Source organism: Tauraco erythrolophus, chromosome 2 (genome assembly GCF_009769465.1).
Source record: "Tauraco erythrolophus isolate bTauEry1 chromosome 2, bTauEry1.pri, whole genome shotgun sequence".
Classification (NCBI taxonomy): domain Eukaryota; kingdom Metazoa; phylum Chordata; class Aves; order Musophagiformes; family Musophagidae; genus Tauraco; species Tauraco erythrolophus.
In genome coordinates, this window is record NC_141466.1 from 49721517 (window position 1) to 49736695 (window position 15179).

At 41.8% G+C, this 15179-nt stretch overlaps 1 protein-coding gene across 2 annotated transcripts in view; it reads right to left on the minus strand.

Moving 5' to 3' along the window:
- The window catches only part of DLGAP2 (DLG associated protein 2), a 388943-nt gene extending 386106 nt beyond the window's left edge, over nucleotides 1-2837 (minus strand). For both annotated transcript variants that reach the window (XM_086608344.1, XM_086608343.1), the window contains exon 1: nucleotides 2771-2837. The gene's annotated coding sequence lies outside the window, so the exon portion shown is untranslated. The remainder of the gene's footprint in view (nucleotides 1-2770) is intronic.
- Nucleotides 2838-15179: the final 12342 nt, after the last annotated feature.

Below are 15179 nucleotides of genomic sequence, written 5' to 3' on the forward strand. Positions count from 1 at the left end.
TTTTATCCTCTCTTTTGAAAGGCTCTGCAGGAAATATTTTATAGCCAAGTTATAAGCACTGAAAATAAAAGTTCATAGTAGAAATACTAACACGGCGTCACAAGGGGAAGGTGATCAGCACTCCCGTGTACCTTTCTTTCCATGTATAGCTCTCTTCTCCAGCTTACAAATAAAGAACATCAATACCGACACAGCAAGTGTTGCCACTTCAAACTCTTACACTGTAGGAAGGGACAGTAGGACATGCAGTTTTCTAGGGTATGGTCAATCCAGGGCTGTACTACTTTTAAGGCTAGTTGCATATATTCCCCAAGAACTGAGGTTAGGCTAGGTCTGAAGGACAGTCAGGTGAAAGGATGGCCTGGCAGCACTGGCTCCATCATGCCCAAGGGCTTATTTCTTTCTCTGGGGTGCAGCTCCTGTGATAACAGCATGAAAGAGGCTGGTTGTGGCAGCACTCTTGATCAAGGAGCCTGAAACCCCTAAGCTGCCCACTCCTGAACTACTGAATGGATAGAAACAAGTGGGGAAACTACTCCTCTGTCTCTGCCTTTCACTGATCCCTATTCCCTACAGCAACTGTGTTCTTTCCTAATGGTTTTGGAAGTCTCATTTTATGCTTCTTCCCCTCTTTCTTCTCCCATCCCTCCCCATCAGTCCATCTCTCTTTATACCTCTCTCCTTTTTATTAGGAACAATGTCTAAGTCTGCATATTGCTAAATTCCTCCACTTATCAGCAGCTGAACACAGACGTAGACCTAAAGCTCATAATCAGGCTATTTCTCTGGGCTCACTTAACAAGAATGGAGCTGGACATGTATTATACCATATATGATGCATACATTTGAATGCAAGCAGCACATTCCACATTTACACAAATTTAATGAATGTCATCTTCTTAGTTTGGACTAGTTGATTCACACATAATCAAAAAAGAAAACAGTTCACCTATCTCTAATGGACTCAATGGATCAAATGTAAAAATTCAGTTGTTCTTTTCCTCCAGAAAGGAGAGGAAAAATCTCCCTCGTCCTGTCAGAACTCTTTTCTCTTCTCTGCCAAGTACTTAAACACCATCAATGGGGGAAACAGGGAAAATGGAACACAGACATCATTTACTTTGCACCTGCTGGCAACTCCCAACTATATAATAGGTAGGCATCAAAATATTTGCTGTAGCAGTCACACAGAAGCAATAGAAGTTACAGTTATTTTCATATCTAAGTGTGCTTGAGTTGTACAGCAGTTGTTATGTACAAAAACCTGATAGGATTCCTCTTCAAAGAGCTTTGTTCAAAATTCTCAAAACCAAACTTTACACTAGCAGGCTCTCCATTTCTCTTATGACCAAATGAAAACACTTTTGAAGATGACTGGTATTTTAGATAAATGGCTTTCTTGATACTGATTGTAGAGGCTTTTTTCACCCTCTTGAGATAAATGGTCAGGGTCTTACTGCCCAGCTCCAAGCCATCACTTCAGGTAACATTGGCTTCCATATCTACTTGATACACTTTTGTACAAGTCAAGAAGAGTTTGGTCATCAAAGGAATCTGGATCAAATTCTTGTATTAGAAATAAAATTTTAAAAAAGATAATTGGCACAGGATATTACCACAGAAGTACACAGCCTGGGCTGTGGTCATCATACAGTGTTTCCTTAGACCTGTTTTTAGGAAAACTTGAAATAAAGGCTGAAGTCTGTCTGCAATGTGTTCACTAATTATAAACTTCCACATTCTTGCTAGAAGAGGTGTGTTATTAACTATCTTACTATAATGTACTACTCACATGTTCACAGACAAAAACGAAAATGAGATTTTAACTTTCATTTGAGCAGTTGCACAAGTCACACTACAGTTCAACACAGTTGTCAAATTCTCTGTGCAATTACCCTCAGTGCAAACTATCCATGAACTACAAGTAACAGCAAGCCAATGAACAAACCAGTTTATTTCAATTGTATCCATCGGGGGAGGGGGAATGAAGCCTTAAGAGCTGCAAGCATTCACATATGTTCTATTAATTGGATATCAAAAATAAGCTGTATTTTTCCTTCTACTTTTCTGAAATTAGTCTGTTAAATCAAACTCGCAATTGCATATGCAGTCACTTTCACTCAATTTATAAAATTACAAAAAGAATTTTAAAAATTAGATGGAAAAATAAATTGTTTTTCCTGCAATAAAAGAATGTAACATTAAAACACCATTTTCTTCTCGTCCATGTTATCGTTCTCATCGATTGATTTGTTCTGGTCACAAATATACTACTTTAAGCCTCCTCCTGTACAATAGCAAAGCATCATTAGTGATATTCCTTCTGTCTACTCCTTTAGTCTACTCCTCTAGTCTCTGAAAAATAAGGACAAAGCAAGCATTTATCTGCAGTCAGAGCTCGCTTAAGACACTGCTTAGCACCTTCACGAATCAACAGCACCAGACTGCAGACTCCAGTATTAAACCTCTTTTCTTGCCAAAATCGTAACTTTATAATTAACAATAGAGATACTTCAGAAGTTCATACAAATACCTTTATAAGCAAGACCTGATAGCAGTCTCTACAAAGCGACAGCTCCAGAAAGGTAACAGAATATACAAAATCTTCACATGAAAGCAGGTAATTTAAACAAAACATCCAAATTGTCACTCCCTAGAAGAGAACTTCAATGACGGTAAGCAGCAAACAAGACTTCTCTATATTACCCAATTTGTGTTTGCATTTCTCCAAATCATATTACAATATTAACTCATTAAGCAAAAATTTTACCTGTGTTCCTGTCAGGTAAAATACAGCAATGCTTCTGCAGTATGCCAGGCAGGACCTGTTGCAACAAAGAAAGAGACGTTAATGTATGTATGTATTTTAGTATCATATGAAGAAGAGCCAACGATTGCTGAAGTGCACATCTGATCAAGCTTTGTGCTCTCATGCTGCTCCCAAATTAGCTATCATAATGCAAATGCGAACTCTGCTCATTAGGAGCTGCACAATGAGAAGAATCTTACAAGATTAGCTGCTCACTACCTGCCTGTAAAGCTAGTTTCACCCTCTCCCATAGACTAAAACATTAAAAACTTGGGTAAAAGAATGTAAGAACATAATTAAACGTGCTCAACTTAGAAAGACAGTATGTTATCAGTCAATGATGCTGCTGTTCCTGATTTTGCACGTGGCCCTGGGGCTATGAGGTCCAGCTTTTCATCAATCACTCAAGACCAAATTCCAAAGCACAGCGTTTCCCTCCTCAGACACCCCATTCCAGCAGAGAACACAAAACCCCAGAAGCTTGAGTAGGAAACTCAAGGGAATGAGGAGAGGAAAGACCTCAAGCTTGTAGTTCATCACCTCTACCATGCTGAGATGCTGCTGACAGGCAGCGAGAAACACTGCAGAAGCCTCCCACCACCACTGGCCCTTCCTTACAGGCAGGAGCTCACCCTTCTTCACAGATCTACGCATTGAAGTCCCCTATTTTGGTGCAGACAACTAGCTTTAGTGCTTCTATCAGCAGAGTACTGGAAGCACCCAAGATCTAATTTTAATCTGCCTTTTAAATCTATAATTAACATCCTCTACAATGCTACCAGCATCTGTAAAACTGCACCTTAAAGTTTAATGGCTTTTCCTTTGCTATTTCTGAGAAAAAGCCAATTAAAAATCATGCTCTGAGATGCCCTCTCTAAATTTTCCCTTAGGGGTCAACGTGCATCTTTTAAAGTCTGAAAATTGAAAAAATCCCGAAGAGTTTCTACAGACAGGAGGCCAGCCTAACCAGAGTCTGGAAATGCTGGGCGTCTAACCTCTGAGAAGACCCCAAGCACCACCACTGCTTGCATTAAGTTTTTGAAATCCAGGAAGGAAAACACTTTAGGGACTAGAGACATTTTTATTTTTCACAAAGACTGCTATTGCTGTTTGCCCAAGGTTAATAGCGAGGGATGAGGCCGCTAAGAGTCAGACACGTACTGCCCCTGCGGCGGCACCGTACGTCCCCATCCCTCCCTGCGGGACTTCTCCAATATCCGCTCCAGTAACCCCAGGGGGATGAACACCTCGGCTTGTGTGTCCTCCAGCACAACAAATTAAAGTCTTAAGAAACTTGCTCATCGTGCTTCTTCCTGAAGGCACACACGCAGAGGCAGGGCCACCGCAAAACTGTGCTTTTATTGCCGTTACAAGCTGAAAAGTCAGTCTGTGGTCAGGAAGCTTCCCTGGACAAGAAGCAGCAGTGAGAACTGTCAGGGATAAGAGCAGTTTCCCCCTCAACTCCTCTAAACTCTACTGAAGGCAAACGTAAGCTCTTATAAAAAACCCAAACAAACAAACAACAAAAACCCCAAAACTTAATCTGGCATAACTCTAAAGTTAAGCTTGTGGATAAAAGGCAAAACAACTCGGGTTTAAGCAGCAGATGTTAGGCACAGGATAATCAAGTCAGATCCCCAGAGATACATCTCCGCAGATCCCCCCAACAGCTCATCAAATTGTATTTTCTTTTTTGCAAATATAATTTATGGTCACATTCAGGGCTTTATCGCATTACTGTACACACATCTTGTAAACATGTTTGACTGGCTAAGAGTAGCTTATTTTTCTCAAATTCCTTCTAGCTCACTCTTTCACACACACATGCATGTGGCCTTTTGTCCTGGTGTAGGTCTGTAACTGCTGGTGCTACCGGAGGCTGCCAGACCAGTGCTTCCTTCCCTAGATATGGCATGGGACCTCATGGGTCACCCATGGCCACTCTTGAAAGTCCACAAAATTTGAGGGAAGAAGGAAAACAAACATTAGGTTCACAGCCACCTACTTCTAAGACATGCGCTGGTCTTTTACTTCATTCTATTGCGGCCCCATTTAAGCAGCTCCCACCACCCTGAAGTTAAGATACTTGACATTATGGCTCCCCGCCTATGGAAGCACCTTCTCCAGGAGGTAGACCAAGCTGAGGAACACCTGTGGACATCTCGTCCTTCCGAATCTCTGCATGCTCAGCTGTACCAGGTAAGTACCACCCTTTCTCATCTATTTTGGTCTACACAAGACCTTTCAATAAGTAAATTGCTTCCTTAAGTAGAAAACCTTCTCCCTTGAAGTAGTCTCAAAACTAGCCTGTTTATTTCAGGGAGGACTATTTAAGGGAAAAAAGTCAGACTTGAATCAAAGTATCAGCTCGCCTGCACAGGCAGCAGGCAGCTTGTACTTTAAGAAGAATCAATAACATGAAAAACAATCTTCTGAAAACCACACTCGTCATTCTACGGTGTTTCTTGAATTTTAAAATAAAAAAATCCAATAATTCTTAGGAGTACAACGTCATACGTACAAACGACAGCATTTTCCTTATGGTCACGGATATAAATAACAGCGCAGTCTTCTAGGCACCTGTGTTAAACCATGACAGCATCGAAAGCACAAAAATTAGAAGCAGAGAACAAAGAAATCCTAAAATGAACAGAGACAGGCTTTCAAAGCAGTGTAACACAAAGACTGAATTTTTAAAAAAAACAGTCTTGCTCAGACATAAAGTAACATTTAGTTCCTAGTGAATCTGTCACATTCTCTTCCCCACATTCACGAACCAAGGAGAAACATTATGAATTTCTTATGAGCACCCAGTTGATCAAATTAAGACTGCAATTAAAAGAAGAGAGAGAAAAAGTATGTCTAGAGTAGCAAGACGAATTTCAATGGGCGGAAAAAAAAGCTCTAGAACATAATTTTTCCTTCCTGGTAAACTAGATAGAGATAAAAGAATAGTGATACTGAAAAGCACAAGCTGCAAAAACATTTATTTGTGCCTTCCCTTCGCTCTCTTAAGTGTTAAGTAGGCAAACAGCATGGCGGAGGCTAAAACAATGCTTCCTTCTTCCCAGCCCTTTAACGTGTTTACCCTGCACAAAGCTAGTTTCTGGCTGGTAGGAGTTTGATATCAACCTCCCACTTACTTATCTACAGTATACAGATTTTTACACTGTACCCATCTCCATGGTATCCAAAAGCCTCTTCACACCGCTCTCCTCCCACTTCCTCCCCACTCCCTGTCTCTCCTCCCTGGGGAAAATGACAGGAGAATTCCTCAGCAAAACTGTCACCTTTCCCTCTACATGTCTCCTTTCCCCTGCTGCTTTCCTTTCATTCATTTGCACTCTGTAATCCCGAGTTTGTTCCCTAAAATGCCTTATGTCTCAGAATTTTTTCTTGAATTTCACACATAAACTCTAGATTAAATTTTTCTTTTTTTTTTTTTTTTTTTTGTGTGTGGTTTGCAACTTTACCTACACAGGCAATTTGAGTGAGAATCTTCACCCAAATCAGACCTGGAGTGATTTCTGCAGTAGAAATCAAAACATGGGAGCAACTGGAGGGATTCACATGTAGGGAAAAAAAACACAGAGCGAACAGAACAGTGTTTTAGAACATTCTTCTTTTTCCTCAGCAAAAGAAAAACAGGTCTCAATTATATTAAACTGATGATTTAACCTTCAGTTGTTTTATAAGCTCTCAGCTGGGAGCTAAGGCATTGCAATACTAAATTAAAACTGGACGCATAGATGCAGAAACAGAATAAACAATACAGCAGGTGGTATGTCCTTAACATCAAGGTGCTTCCCTAGCAGCAGTCAAATTAGCTCTGGCCCACGATATACAGTTAGGTGGTCACACGTAGCAGGAACATAGTCCTTGCTCACGGTGCCAAGTCAAAAGCGTCCTCAAATTCAGTAAAAAAAATCTAATTGATGTTGATGGACATTGATCAGGACCTACTTACATCTGTTTTCAGAACAGCTTGCTGTGCTTACAGATATGTAAATATATAGCTGCCATAATTAGTGTTCAAATTTTTAGTGGTAGCTATATGTAATATAGGTATGCAGAAAGCTTCTCAGAGCAGCATGGGTTAGTTACATAGCTGTTTACAATTTAGTAAAGCTCATATTTTTATATGTTTCTTGGAAACTTTCCTTCATTACATAACAATAAAACATCTGAGTCCTCTAAGCGTTCAGCATGCAATACTTTTTTCAAGTGGCTTAGCAGGAACTGGAATTAATGCCTAAAAAATCATTTTATGTTTGGAAAGTACTAACCTTTAGCACAATTTTTTAAAAAAAAAAAACACACACAAACTTAGAGAGAAGCAGAAACATGAAGTAAAATAATTCTAGTATGGAAAAATGTCTCTGTGAAATGGGTATCTACTAACTTAAAAGGATCTTCTGCACAAAGATGTTCAGGTCTCTCTACGGTACTGAATGATAAAGATGTTCTGTTTTCTACTCCACTCATGATTGACTGCTAAGATGGTCATAGAAAATTGAGCTGGATTCTATTTTCCCTTGTCCATTTACATTTTTTTCTGCTGAAAAGCAAGTCAACCGAAAATGAATATTTCACAGGTCCAAAAGTACAGAACATCCAACTCAAGAGTCTGACTGTTCTACAGGTGAAATTCAAGGCAGAAGTTAACATGGATTTATACTTGCCAGAAGGAGGGAACCTCAACTTGAATTTCAGGTACCAAGCTGAGATATGATATTTGTCTCTGCTTTTCACATCCTAGCAATTCAGTGATTCCAAAGACTGCAAAGTCAGAATACACCCTTTCGGCCATGCCAGCCGCACAGGCCATGTTCATGGCCCCTGGGTTCATGTTCAACCACTTTCGAGGACTGCCTCTGAGATAGCCTCCTTCCCTCCTGACCTCCTTCCTCTTGAAAATTATTACAATTAGCATGTGAAATATTTTGATTGCAAGAATATGACAATACTCAGAAGAAAATGTGCCGAACATATAGTGGGCAAATACACATTGATTTATACAATTTTAGAGAAAACATATTTTAGAATTTGGGCTTTACTCATGCACTGATGGTTACAAAGAAATGGTGCTTGGGCAGAGTCAATCCATAAAACATGCCTTGTGTCTTCTGTAGAACTGGTACAGTACTGGAGAGAAGAGAGGTTAGATATTTCAGTGTGATCTAGCGAGTGAGTTCCTATCTTTTTGTCTTTCAAATGTTGTGTCACTTCTTTTGAGAAGGTAGGCACCTCCTAGACCTTGCTATCTGCACTGCTCTGTGCTAAGCATTGCTGCTTTCCGTCCACACAAATCTTGTGGAAGGAATTCTAATTGTTTTCACTCTGAGGATCATATTCATTCTATTGCTGGATTTGCTTTTCCTTATATTTGCCTCAAGGCTTTTGTTTTAGGCAAGATTTCTTTGTCAACTACTACAAAGATGTTTTGAGATGATGCTTGCAGCAACTAGATCTTAAAAACACTGTAAATCCTGCACTCGCACTTCTCTGAATGTCTTGTGTCGCCTTCTGGCATTACAGGGGCATATTATATTTTGGGTTTCCTTTTTATTATGAAGTGTCTTTCTCTTTTGGACTTCATATTTGAGGATTTTAGATGTCTCTGTCCCAGTGACACCGTTAAAAGGGGCAAGTTCTACTGCTCTGGAACCAATTCCCTGCTTCTCGTTAAGCAGAAAGGAAGCATTCAGGATTTGGCCGTTCATAGCAGCCAACTACCAAACAAGTCTGTAAAGGTGTTTGCCTTCAGACAGGGCGTGAAAAGTAGGCAAGGCTTCCTTGCTCACAAGCTGTTGCGTGATAAGAGCCATCATAATTAAAAAGTTTATCATTACAGCATTGCCATATTTCTTCTCTGAGAGCAGACAGGTTCTTTCAACCAGGTGCTGAAATGCTACATCAAGCTATTGCCTTCAGCTTCCTAACAATGTGCAGTTGGTTCAACCTACAAGAAGCTAAATCTGAACTTCATTCTGCTCTCACAAGCATAATTGTATTTGGCTATGCTTTTTAAGGGGTATCTAGTGTATTGTGTATCAACAAATACCTGTTATCACTTCGGTTCCTGTAAGTACTCAACAGCAACCTAAGATTACCACTTCTGTGTCTCACTTGAAGCTGTTCGTGGTATAACCCACACCGACGTCAGCAACAGTTCTAAGTTACTCATAAAATCAGTCCTTGGAATATCTGGCTCTGGAGGGAGAGAACAGCAGGACCAGAGGGATCTGCCCTCCCAGTGCTTACCCAAACTCGCACGTGTTCCCTGCCAGAGCATCACAGACCTAGCTCAAAATGTCAAAGCTAGCGCAAACAGAAAATATTAAGACTCGTTTTTTTTTCTGTGTGCCGCTGAAAATAGTAGAGATTTTGCAAGACCTTTCAATCACTCCCTGCTAGCTGTCAGTTCCTCTGCCCTCCCAAGGAAACAACCTTTCACCATAGCTCCTGATGAGCTGCACCCTGCTGCAAAGGCAACCTGAGCCAAAATGTCTCCCACCCACGGCTGTGCGAGTAAGAAGCCTGTCTTGTCAGTTTATTTCACTATATTCTGATGAGGTGGCCCAGACTTGTCCAATTATGTTTCTTCAAGATTTTACTAGATTGCTGTTGTCCAGTATCCAATTTCACATACACACCGGTGAACCTTCATGATAATTTAATGTCAAAACAGAATTTGCTAATGATTCATCTGTTTTGTGAGGTTTTTAGTAAAAGTATTTTCTTTTCTTACCATCCTCTACCTTAGTCCACTGTTTGCAATTAGATACCAAGAACATAAATAAAACATGAAGATTTTGTTGAAAGGACAAGTTAGACTGGAAAAAAAGATAAATCGTATTTACTATCTATCAAATACTTTAATATTATATCAATGTATTTATCTTATCGTATCAAATCACATTTAAATATGTATATTGTCGCTTTTTAAATAAAAGGAAATGTTGGATCAAAGAAGATAAATCTCAGAAATATTCTGAAAACATTACAATACCCATACTAATATGTGTTCTTTTGGATTGTATTACATCTCAAAAAATGGAAATTTTCTAAAACTCTTTCCACGATTAAAGGAAATATTGACACCAACAACAGAAGCAATGTTTCTTTAGCAGAGTTTTCAACTAAAAGTGACAGACATTTAAGTAATGAGGAACTCACTGACTGCATAATCTATTTTGTATATCTGAATCAAAACTAAATAAGGGAAAGCAGCCCTAGAAGAAAACGATCTCGGATAGCATAGCTTAGCTCCATGCACTGTCTTTGGCTTCATTACTCCTTTTATCCAAGACACCACGCCAAGTTAAGCTGAAACACAGGTTTGATCATTTTTTTGATGGCCCAGGAAAGACAACATGATTATCATTATGATGCATTTCAGATTCATGTTAGCATGAATCTGCATTAGCATGAACTGATTGTAATTCTTCTGTGATTAAGAAGTGCTTGTATACATCAATCTTTTAAAAGTTATCACTTAAAGCATAATCCCTCCACATAGCTTTCATAAGAATATAATTTGCAGACTAAATAGAGCAACTAGGCAAGCCTGTGGGGAAAAAACTATGTATTCTGAAAGTCAGCAGCATCCCTAGCTCTGAAGTGATCCAAAATAATACCTAAAGACAGTCTTTTCCCTATTTAATAGCATAGGAAAAGAAGTGGTGGTACTAGCAACAGCCACAAACCCTATTTCTTTCTGACTTCCTCTTCAGTATTTAGACACTTTGAGAACAATACATCAGCAACAACAAAAAATTCTTTATACATTTCACTTTTCAGAAGTTTGCACTCCTTACTGACAGAACAAGACTTTGTTATAGTGATCCATATATTTGTGACCACCAGGTCCAATTACTGTAATTGGCTGCACTTACAAGAGAATCCACAAACTATTTAAGATGCCTTGGACTAAACACAGCATGATAAATACAGGTCTATGGGAACACTTCAGTGTGTTGTTCAAATAATTGCACCATTGCACCATTGTCCGAAACCGGGCTTTCAAAAATCTGGAACAAGCAATGTCAAAGTTCTCTGAATCAGAGAGATGATGATGCCCTCAAAGTGCTCTGAATCGGAGAGATGATGATGTTGCCCCTCCCAGGGTAATATTGCCAGGAGGAAGAGACCAAGACTTTTCAGTTGATGCTGTAATTTCTTTTCCAAAAGCAAACGAATAGGGAGGTAAACTTCTGAACAAAACCAATTGTATTTTCAACTTTTGAAGTATTCCTAACCAACTCATCAGATGTACAGTCATTGCACTACGCAATAAAGTAACCAGCATAAACAAATCCGCTTGGTCCTGCAGTTGGACCTAAGAAACAGGTTTTGGTGTAAACCAGAAATCACAAATGTTTCTTCTGCCCGTTACCACCACGAGCAGCAGCAGCATCTCCTACCTGATGCCAATACCCAGGTGCAAGATATCCTATCTCTGATGAGGATCATGGTGCCGGAACAACTGTAGCAGACCAACAACACTCCAAAGGTTGGTCACAATTCTCCACAGAGACTCTGCAGGGGTGTGCTGGGTTTATGTGAAAGGGTTCTGGTAGCAGGAGAGGGGCTTCACCTCCTGTAACTTCCTGGGCTCCAAAAGTGGTCGTACTGGTCTCTGCCCAGGTCGGACCCCCATCCCCTCAGGCGGGGGTTGAGTCAATCCGTGTCTCTGCGAATTGCCCTATTTAAGACAGGGACAAAGGAGCCCGAAACGCACTTTTGGACCTGCAGTGAGGAGAGAAGGGAGGAGGGCACTGCCCCGCTCCCCGGCCCCCTGGGCGGCGGCTGCCCGCGCCAGGCCGGCAGCACTGGCTGGAGATGGCCGTGGCGGCACGGTGGGGAGAGCTTGGGAGTGCCCCATGCCCGGGTGCTGCTGGGCCAAGTTCATCCAGAGAGGGCTGAGATCTGAGAGAAAAGGCCACACAGACACCGGGTCAGTGCAGATGGAGCGGGAGGAGGTGCCGGAGCGGGGATTGCCCTCAGCCCGTGGTGAGGCAGCAGCAGCCCCGCTGCAGCCAGGACAGACTTGGTGGGGCACAGACCCACCGCAGCCTGTGGAGAAGCCCACGCTGGAGCAGAGATGCTGAGTCTGAAGGGGGTTGTAGAAAATGAGACTCATGACGAAGTAGAGATGCATCTGAAGTCCGTGGAAAAACCCACGCTGGAGCGGGTGGCAGCTCCCTAAGAACCCGTGACTGTGCTAAAAGCTGGAGCAATCTGATGGGTAAGGATTGCATCCTGCAGGAAGGACTCACATTGGAGAAGACTGTGGACTGTCCCATGAGGAGAGGATCCACTGGAGCAGGGGAAAAGAGCGTGAGGAGTCCTCCTCCTTTAAGAATGGAGCAGCAGTAACAACATGGGATGAACTGACCTGCACTCCCCATTCCCTGTTTCCCTGAGCCACTGGGGAGGAGGTAGAGCTGGGAAGAAAGGAAGGGTGGGAGAGGGGAGGTGTTGTTTTTAAGATCTGACTTTGTTTCTTGTTATCCTCTCAAGTAACTGTTAGTAAATTAAATTGATCTGTCCCCAAGCAGAGTCCATTTTTCCCAGGCCATGGTTGGTGGGTAAACCCTCTCTGTTCTTGTCTCGACCCTCAGCCCTTTTGTTTCATTTTTCTCCTCTCCACCTCACTGAGGGGAGGAGTGAGAGAGTGACCTGGTGGTAGCTGAGCTGTCAGCTGGGCTAAACCACGACAAGAGGCAAGAGCCTGCACCTCATCTTGGGCAGAAGAAGGAATGACCAGAGATAGCCCTTGAAGAGGGGCCGACGAAGACCCCCACAGTAGTGGAGGGTGGCAGCTAATGATTTCCAGGGGCTGAAAGGTGACTGAGCCTAATCCACGGGTCACAAAGAAGAAGTAATGGATAATCGTGGTTGGATAGTCCCTTCTGTGGGGACAGACACACTTATCTGCTGACTAGACTAGCTGTCTCAGGAGTTTACTGCTGCCTGGAGCCGAGCTCCTCCTTGTCCTACAGCAATTGCAGAGGTTCACCCAGCACCTGGGCTACACCCTAAGCTGCACATCCAGGAGGATCGATGAGGGGATCATTTAAGCTAACTGGATATCGCAAGTCTATGGGGCTGGGTGGAATATGTCCAAAGGGTCTAAGGACTGTGAGTCCTCACTCTGTCATTTTTGGCAGGAGGCAGGGGGATCCTGAGAAAGAGAAGGCTAAAGAATTGCACTAAAAGCATTATGGAGAAGACAGAGCCAGACTCTCCTCATAGGTGCACAATGATGGGACACGAGGCAGCAGTTTCAAGTTGCAGCCAAGGGAAGTCTGACCAGATATCAAGAAAAAAAAATCCCAGACTTTTTTGAGGAATCTCCATCCTTGAAGATTTTCAGAACTCAGATGGACAAACCTGAGAAACCTGCTTGACCTTTGAAAGTAGCCCTGCACTGAGCAGAGGATTGGACTTGATGACATCTAAAAGTCTCTTCCAATCTAAATTATTCCATGATTTTAATATATTAGTTTTAATGTACTAATATAGTCAAATACCACAATAAAATATAAGATTACAATGCAACAGTTCCTCCATACTTCTTCAAATATATTTATAATTGACATATTTAATTTCTATTTCTACTGGTGACTCTTCACCATTCGAATAATGAGCACATTTACATCCATCTGCAAAACCCAAAGGCCTTACAGAAGCACAGCAGCTTTAGGAGCCAGCTAAAAACAGCTGTTCCCTCAGAAGTTACAAAGTAGTCATTCCAGGGCTGCGATTGTTGAATTAATTAAAGAGTAAGCTGTGGAGACGGATTTGGTGAAGGAAGTCGCTTATAAAAAGAAATCTTTGACTGAGTTGTTATGATTTATTTATCTTTAAGCATCTGATTGTGTTTTGAGCAAATAAAAATTCTAGAGCTTGCTATACATATTGGAGCAGAACAAACATCTTCATTTTTATTCTCTAAAATACAAAACATGATAATAGTTCCTCTTTTCCTCTGCCTTAATCTATTTAGATACAAAGTCTGTACGTACCTTGCAATGCCTACACTGTGAGGTCTCCTAGTTGGAGACCATGGTACTACAGTGGTACAGATAAACACAAGCAAGCAGACCTCCCGGGGAAAAGTATTCCCTGGTATTATTGTTACCGCGGTACCATGAGGGTCCACACCATGATGGCAGCATGGTTTGCGCAGATAAAAGTGAGTACAGAGCAAGGCTACAGCAAATCACAGTGGGTGTTTTCAGGCTAGGGAATTTTAAGTCCTCTAGCAGATAGGTCCTGGCTACCTCCCCGCACTCGTCAGTCGCCAGAGCTGGCTGACAGGCTGTCGGTGCACACCCGCACAGGCACTGCAGATATCACTGCCGCAGAGATTTCTTGTCCCCTCAGTTATTTCTCCTGGCTAATAGTTATAGTCCTCCTCATGGGTCAGCTTGGATCCTACTGCCAAGCTGCTCTTACCGCAGGGCTGTCCAGGCAGAGCTGGCTGGGGTTGCGATAGCCTGCAGCTGACCTGCACGGAGGACAACATCCTCCTGGCTTAGGAACAGCCTCCAGTGAGCACACCAAAACCCAGGCTGGAGATGTGAAGGTGCCTGGCCATGGGGAAGAGGGCTGGACTCGGTGGCACCATGCCCCTGGTGCCTCACTGGGCAGTGCTTGACCCCTCGGAGGTCTTGTGAGAGGAGAGGTGAGATATCTCCTTGCTTCCATCTCACTCGCTCACTGCTGAAAAGAGCCAGCCATGGCTTGGTCCCTCGAGGGTTAATCTGGGAGAGTGTTGTGGAATGTTCATATTGTGGCTTGTCACGTGAAGTCTTTCTAATGCACAATGTCAATAAATTATGTGATTCAAAAGCACAGATTATTCAGATAAAAATAATATATTTAAGGTAGGTAAATGCCAGGGAATCCCGAGTGTTATTTCTCCTTGCTGCTCTGGAACTGTATTTAAGATTTACACGTGAAGCACAGGGATCCTAAAGATTTTGATACTCATATTTGCACTGCAGAAACAGGTCCATTAAACATGTAAAATAGACTAATAGTCTTTCCCTGGATCTTTGTTAGAAAGAAACTAGTCTTCATTAAAAATTAAAGTTTATGGTTTTGTACTAGGACTTGGTAACAAAACTCTCCCAATGGCCTGCTTTACTCTACTGTGTAGGAGTCACAGATATGTACAAAGAAATTCAGTTCAAAAATTATGAGTACAGTGAGAGAGGATGTTTTAAGTCTAAAAGTTACCACAGGAGAAAAAAACAAAACAAACAAACAAACAAAAAGGAAACACCTGAACTGTTTACCTGCAATTATGGTCCTGGTACCACAGACCTTTCTCACTGTGAAATCAAAGAATAACTCG